The following is a 6,704-nucleotide window of genomic DNA, read 5'->3' as shown; positions in this document are numbered from 1 at the left end:
TCTGCATTGGGAGATGGTTCCCTCAATTAGTGCTCCTATATACCTAGACCCTCCTTGTCCCAAAGTCCAGAGATGATGTCAAGGGAAAACTGTGATGGATTTCCGTAATGGCAGTGGTCTTCAGGGTGGGTATTATTGTATAATGGTTAGAGTCAGCTAAGACATGAGTCAAGTCCTACCTGGGGTGCATGGGATCTTGGGCAAGTCATTTGCCTTCTGAGTGATCTAGGCAGCTCTTTGAGACTACTATCAATTACAGATTTGTTGTTGACCTATTTCAGTGTTGCATACTGCTTGGCACATAGTAGGTGCTTAATAATTGCTTGTGGCCTGACTAAATGCAGGCAGGGACTTTCCTCACTGATTTAGTCACAAATATGGAGAAAGGTTTCACATTTATTTAGCACTTTAAGACATAGTAGAAAATGAGCATAGTAGGAAAAAAAGCATTAAAAAATGAGAACAGAGGCACAGGAAATCTAGTATTAAGTTCTATTTCTGATACTAATGAACTGGGTATCTTTGGGCAAGTCATTTCAAATTTCCAATCCTCAGCTTCCTTAACTGCAAAATGGATACAATAAGGCTTTCTTTACCTACTTCACAAGAGCACGATAAAGAATTCACTTTGAAGCCTAGAGATGTAAGCTCTCTTCTGATCTTTCAGATGGGACTGCCTGGAAGGATCAAACTCCTTAAGAATGAGAGCTGTTTAAAAATGGAAAATCCCATCCCCCTCCAGAGGTAGGTAGGGAGATGCTCCATCCCTGGAAGTCTCCAAGCACTTCTTTTATTTTTTTTACTTTTTAAAAAAAATTATTTAATTGATTAAGAAAAATTTCCCATGGATACATGATATGATTCATATTCTTTCCCTGCCCTCCCCCCACCCTCTTCCCATAGCTAATGAGCAATTCCACTAGGTTTTACATTTGTCGTTGATCAAGACTTATTTCCATATTAATGATATTTGCACTAGGGTGATCACTTAGAGTCTACATCCCCAATCCTATCCCCATTGACTCATGTGATCAGGCAGTTGTTTTTCTTCTGTGTTTCCACTCCCACAGTTCTTTCTCTGGATCAGGAAAGCATTCTTTCTCATAGGTCCCTCATACTTGTCCTGGATCATTGCATTGCTGCTAGTAGAGAAGTCCATTACATTCGATTGTGCCACAGTGTATCAGTCTCTGTGTACAATGTTCTCCTGGTTTTGCTCCTTTCACTTTGCATCAATTCCTGAAAGCTGTTCTAGTTCACATGGAATCCCTCCAGTTCATTATTCCTTTGAGCACAATAGTATTCCATCATCAACGGATACCACAATTAGTTCAGTCATTCCCCAATTGGAGGGTATCCCCTCATTTCTCCAAGCACTTCTTGCAGATGCTGGGGAAGGACTGATTCTCAGGTACAGGCTAAACTAGATTCCTAATGAGGTTACAGTGAAGTCTTCTGTGGGATCTATGATCCTGCTCTGACTCTGTGAAGCCTGGACTTGAAAAGATCCCTACTCTGGTACTGCAGATAAGGAAACTGAAGCCCAGACAGGCAAACAGGAGAGAGGAGCAGACATACAACCTCCATGTTCAGAATAACAATAACAACTAGAATGTGAAATCCAGAGCAAGTGGCCCTTCCTATTCAATTACCGGCAGGAATGAACTAAGCCCTGTAGATGCTAAGAAACAGACCTGGGCTTTTACTCAGCCAATATTTTACAACTTTGGTCATTTTTCAGGTCTTAAAGTGATAGGGATGCACAACTCACAAAACATATTTTTAATACTGTCTACTCTCCCCACGTTGGGCTTGGGAGAAATACAATCAAAGGATCCCATATGCAGAGCTAGAAGTAGCCTCAGAGATTGCCTTGTCTAAGCCCCTGGTTTTATATAAGGGGAAATCGAGGCCCAGAGTCGAGATGTGATTTGCTGGAGGTTAGTCATCCAGGAAATGGGAATTAAAGGTAGGATTTGAATCCATATTTTCTGATTCCAGAACCAGTATCCTTCTGGATGTTTGGTAACAAGAGATCCATCACTGTCCTTTATGCACACACATACTCCTCACATACCTTACATGCATTTGTATGTATATATATATGCATATATATATAATGTATGTGTAATGTACATGCATAAACATCTGTTTACTATTAAGAACTAATATGTCTCACATTGTCCAGTTTTATTTTTCACATCATTCTCTACTACTGGACTCTCCCTCTCATCAGCAGCTGCTAAATGTTTGCATATTTTTAAAAGCCTTGATCAAATTCTGCCTCCTGGGTGGTTCCAACCCTTACCATTTCCCTCCTCATGAAATATCTCTTGACCAGTCAAAATCTGGGTCCAGCTGGAGTTTTCATTGGCACTCTGAATGGGAAGGTAAAAGATTGACTTGACAAATTAATTAGGTGAATGATTAACTTAGGTACATCTTCCAGGAAGTTCTCTGTGATCATCGTAGGTGAAACAGCCATATTCTTGACCTACCTCATTGCCCATTCTACTCACTTGACATATCTTTTTTGTTATTTATCTTTAACTCAACATAATGTTCATTAAGGGCTTACCAGATGGTAGGACCTTGTGCGTAACATTTTGATGATCAATAGATAGGGGAAGTTACCCCTGAGAGTGTACCCTCCTCTCCCAGCCCATCTTGTCCAAGAAAGAATATGCTTCAAACTCTTGCAGCCATTACTCAGGTTCTTTGGATAGCTCTTCTCTGAGAGGGGGTATTTCACATCTGCTACCATCAATTAATGTAACTAACCAGATGCTCTCCTGCCCCCACTTTATTATGTGAGAAAACTTGAATTAGATAAGAAAACCAATTATTCAAAAGTTAAAACAGGTGTGAACACTTCTTAGCCATCTTGATTGGATCAATCAATCAGTCAATAAATCAAAGGTATAAATTGGGTATAAACAACCTGGTTAATCCAGATGGGGGAAGGAGTAAAGACTTTCAAGGACCATTAGATGCAATTTGATGAAAAAATGTATTTGAATTGATTGGAAGAATTAGACTCACCTCCCTGATTCTACATAGATCAGAGAAATACATTTCAACAGGTGTGTTCTTTTTAACCCTTACCTTCTGTCTTAGAATCAATATTGTGTAGGGTGAGGGCTAGGGAATGGGGGTTAAGTGACTTGCCTAGGGTCACACAACTAGGAAATGGCTGAGGTAAGATTTGAACTCAGGACCTCATGTCTCTAGACCTGGCTCTCCATCCACTGAGTCACCCCAGCTGCCCCTAACAGGTGCATTTTCAAGCAGTTGTTTCAGGAGTCAGGCTTTGGGAGAGCTTTGAGATGCCAGACCTCTTGTGCCTGCACTATGGGGCTGTGGGAATGGGTAGAGAGAGCCAAGATGTAGTGTTGTGTTTCCACACATAGACCCCCAACCACTGTCTCTGACCTTGTCTTTGGAGAGGTTGGATCAGTAATGATTAATTTATCAAGCCTGAATCTGAGAGAGAATTAACTAAACGTACTTTCAGAGAGGGTGGCCTCTTCAGGTCAGAGAAGAGCAGAATTTCAGGATTCCACTAGGCTCCCAACTATAAAGGACTAGCAGAAAACTTTCCATACCTCAGGGGAATTTCACGAGGTCTTCAGGAAGGGAGAAAAAGCCTGCAGTCTGACTAAAAGCATCACCCCCTTGTCTCATGAGCTTGCTGGACTCTAAACCTTCTTATTACTTAGCAAAAGGTTGATAGTGCCAAACCTGAAGTCAGGAAGACCTGAGTTCAAATCTAGCCTGGCTCAGATTCAGAAAGCAAAGGAATCAGAGTGCAAGCCCATCCTAAGCCTCCGGTGGGCCAGAATATTTTGGGCTCTCTGGTACTAGATGGAAGAAGACTGAACTTGTTCTGAAGCAAAGAGCCTGCTTCTTCCTGTACACACAGAACAGTGTGCTTGCTTACGTGATGCAGTATGGGTACGAGCAAGCTTAAGAAAGAAGTTCCAGTGGGAAGATGTGTCTTTACTCTGGAAGAAAGAAGAAAGATTATATTGCTCAAAAGAAGTCGAGCTTTTAGGTGGCAGTCCAGTGCCAGTGACAGAGCACTAAACCAAGACAGCGGGCAATTTTCTATGAAGATTTTCAGACCAAGATGATCAAATTGTTGAAGCAGCCTCCGTTACAAATACGAGTTTTCCAGGGGCCCCTCAGACCTAAGGCCTTGGGTAGGCTGCTCAGGGCAGCAATGAGGCAAGAAATAATCGAGGAAATAAACAGCATTAAAATAGCATTTATATAGCACTTACTGTGTGTCAGGCATTGTGCTAAGTGCTTTATAGTTATGATCTCATTTGATCCTCACCACAGCCCTGGAAGGTATTATCCTCATTTTACAGGTGAGGAAACGGAAGCAAATAAGTGAAGTGATTTGCCCAGAGTTACACAGTATCTCAGGCTTGATTTGAACTCAGGTCTTCCTGAAATCAGGCCTACCACTGTATCCATGACACTATCAACCTTAGTTATAAGGAAATCCTAGACTCTAGCAAACATAGGAAAATGTGGTAGTGCCCTGTTGAGAGAAACCTCAGAGCTCTCCAAACCAAACTGTTCCCAAGCAACAATCCCCTCATCATCTGTGGGAAGTGGCCCTCCAGTTTCTGCTTGAAAGGCCCCCTAATCTTGGGAATTCTCACTTATGCTATCTCATTCCACTTTGGGATGGTTGATTGCTAGCAAAATTTCCTTTTGTTTAGCTGAAATCTGTCTCCTTGTAATAGTTTTTTCCCTTTCCTCTATTCCCTGCTTCTAGTTCTGGAAAGATGTCAAGAAAGCAGATTTTAGCTTAACAAAAGGAAAAACTAACTGGAGAAGCCCTTGATGACCATGGAGTTTCAGGTAAATTCCTGCTTTGTCCTTGGGCAATTAGCTGAGGCTTGATGGCTGCAGACAGACTTTATACTCTTGCTTCTGCTTTGGTCAAAGCCCCAAATGCCAGGCAGGCATCCTTTAGCTGAAGAGGAGCCATGGCGGATGGAATTGAAGAAGACTTCATGGAAGAAGGGACACCTGAGCTGAAATCAGAAGGAAAATGCTGATTCTGAGCTCATGGTGCAGCTAGATAGTGCAGTGAAGAGAGTGTTACTGAACTTGGAGTCAGCAAAACTTGAGTTCCAATTCAGTCTTCCCTTCATACTTAGTGTGATAACCAGGTCCATCATATTGCACCCACTTCCTTGGGTTATGGGAATCAAATTGAATAATTAACATATGTAAAGTGCTTTATAAACCTTAAAGTGCTATCTAAATTATTATTACTCAAATTATTATTTTTATTATCATTCAAATGTAGATTGAGATGAGTCTTCCAAGAGCCACACACAAGACAAGAGAGACTCTCTTCAGATACATTTTTTAAAAGATGTTCCTCAGGGATGATGATTTTCTTCTGGTCCTCGGTCACAATGGGAAAGAGGCAGACTTCAGTCACCTACTGAGTCCCCTCTACTTGTGTAGGGGCCAAGTGGGGTTCAGTGCTACATGCCAAGGAAGTGACTGGAAACAATAAGATGCAACAGACCCCACCCCCCTTTGCCGCCAAAACTTTCAGTCTAACTGGGGTGATAAGACAAAGACACAGATGAGAGGATGTCTTGAGAGCGCATTCTAGGTCACCAAGGGGAGTTCTTGCCACACTCAAGTCTCTTTGCATGTATAAATCTAATAAAGGACTTGACTTGTTAGCCTTCATGCATATTTTCTGAATGGATATTGAATGGGGGAGTGAATATCAGATGAATCAATGGGGCAAGAGAAATATTTGTTGATGGGAGGGTCCTTTAAATCATAATGTCTGGACAACTTCTTAATGCATTCAGGCACGGGTCCAGCCCTTACCAATATGGTAGCGAAACTGGCAGAGACCATAGGGTGAATGCTACTAATAAGAAAAGTTCTCCTTTCCATAATGTTTTACCCACTGATGAAATGTCTTCCTCCTAAATGGCTCTGAAACTTAGGCAGGGTGGGTCTAAGACACTCACCATTTTTCAGGAAATAAAGGCTCTGGAAATAAAGTGGTTTCACCAAGGTCACACATCTAACACATTATCAGAGCTCTGACTCAGTGTCAAGTCTTTTGACTTCAAGTCCCATATCACACTTCAGAACAGTGGGTAGATGTGGCTTTACTTTGTGAAGTGTGAAGTGGTATATGCACAAGGAAGGATCTCTTATCATGAGGAGATTTTTTCCCCCAATGATTAAGATGTGTTAATTTATTTCAGCAATATGAACTAAAATTTACTGCAGAAAGACTAGATATTCTGGCAGAGTTCTGAGGACCTATTGTAGGTAAACATGGTCTATAAATGAAAAATGAATAATATTCTTTGACATTTTAAGTCTGGAAAATTGCTTTACATATATCTCTGATTTTCAGCCCTGTAAGAGAGTTACTATAGGAATTTGTCCCTATTTTATAGATTAAAAAAATGTCTGAGAGAGGCTGTGACTTTCCCATATTTACATAATTTTTTGTTATCAGAGGCAGGATTCAAAAACATATCTTCCTTCCAAATCTGTTACTCCATCTAACTCAACTTCTTTCTTCTTGAATAGCAAGTGAACTCAGGTGTAGGTCCGCCCTGGCTGCCGACTCTTACTGACATGATTATTATTTCTGGCCCATTCTCAGAGTCACCTGGTGTTTAGGACCTGGGTTTGAA

General features: G+C 41.2%; 1 long non-coding RNA gene across 1 annotated transcript; it reads left to right on the top strand.

The window, feature by feature from the left end:
- Nucleotides 1-2,968: 2,968 nt before the first annotated feature.
- Nucleotides 2,969-5,721, top strand: LOC103098708 (uncharacterized). The gene is made up of 3 exons (XR_472192.3): nt 2,969-3,083; nt 4,790-4,875; nt 5,330-5,721. It is a non-coding gene; the product is annotated as an uncharacterized LOC103098708 (long non-coding RNA).
- Nucleotides 5,722-6,704: the final 983 nt, after the last annotated feature.

This window comes from Monodelphis domestica, chromosome 5, assembly GCF_027887165.1.
Source record: "Monodelphis domestica isolate mMonDom1 chromosome 5, mMonDom1.pri, whole genome shotgun sequence".
Classification (NCBI taxonomy): domain Eukaryota; kingdom Metazoa; phylum Chordata; class Mammalia; order Didelphimorphia; family Didelphidae; genus Monodelphis; species Monodelphis domestica.
Note: the sequence above shows the minus strand (reverse complement) of the source record. Positions and strands in the feature narration are given on the sequence as shown.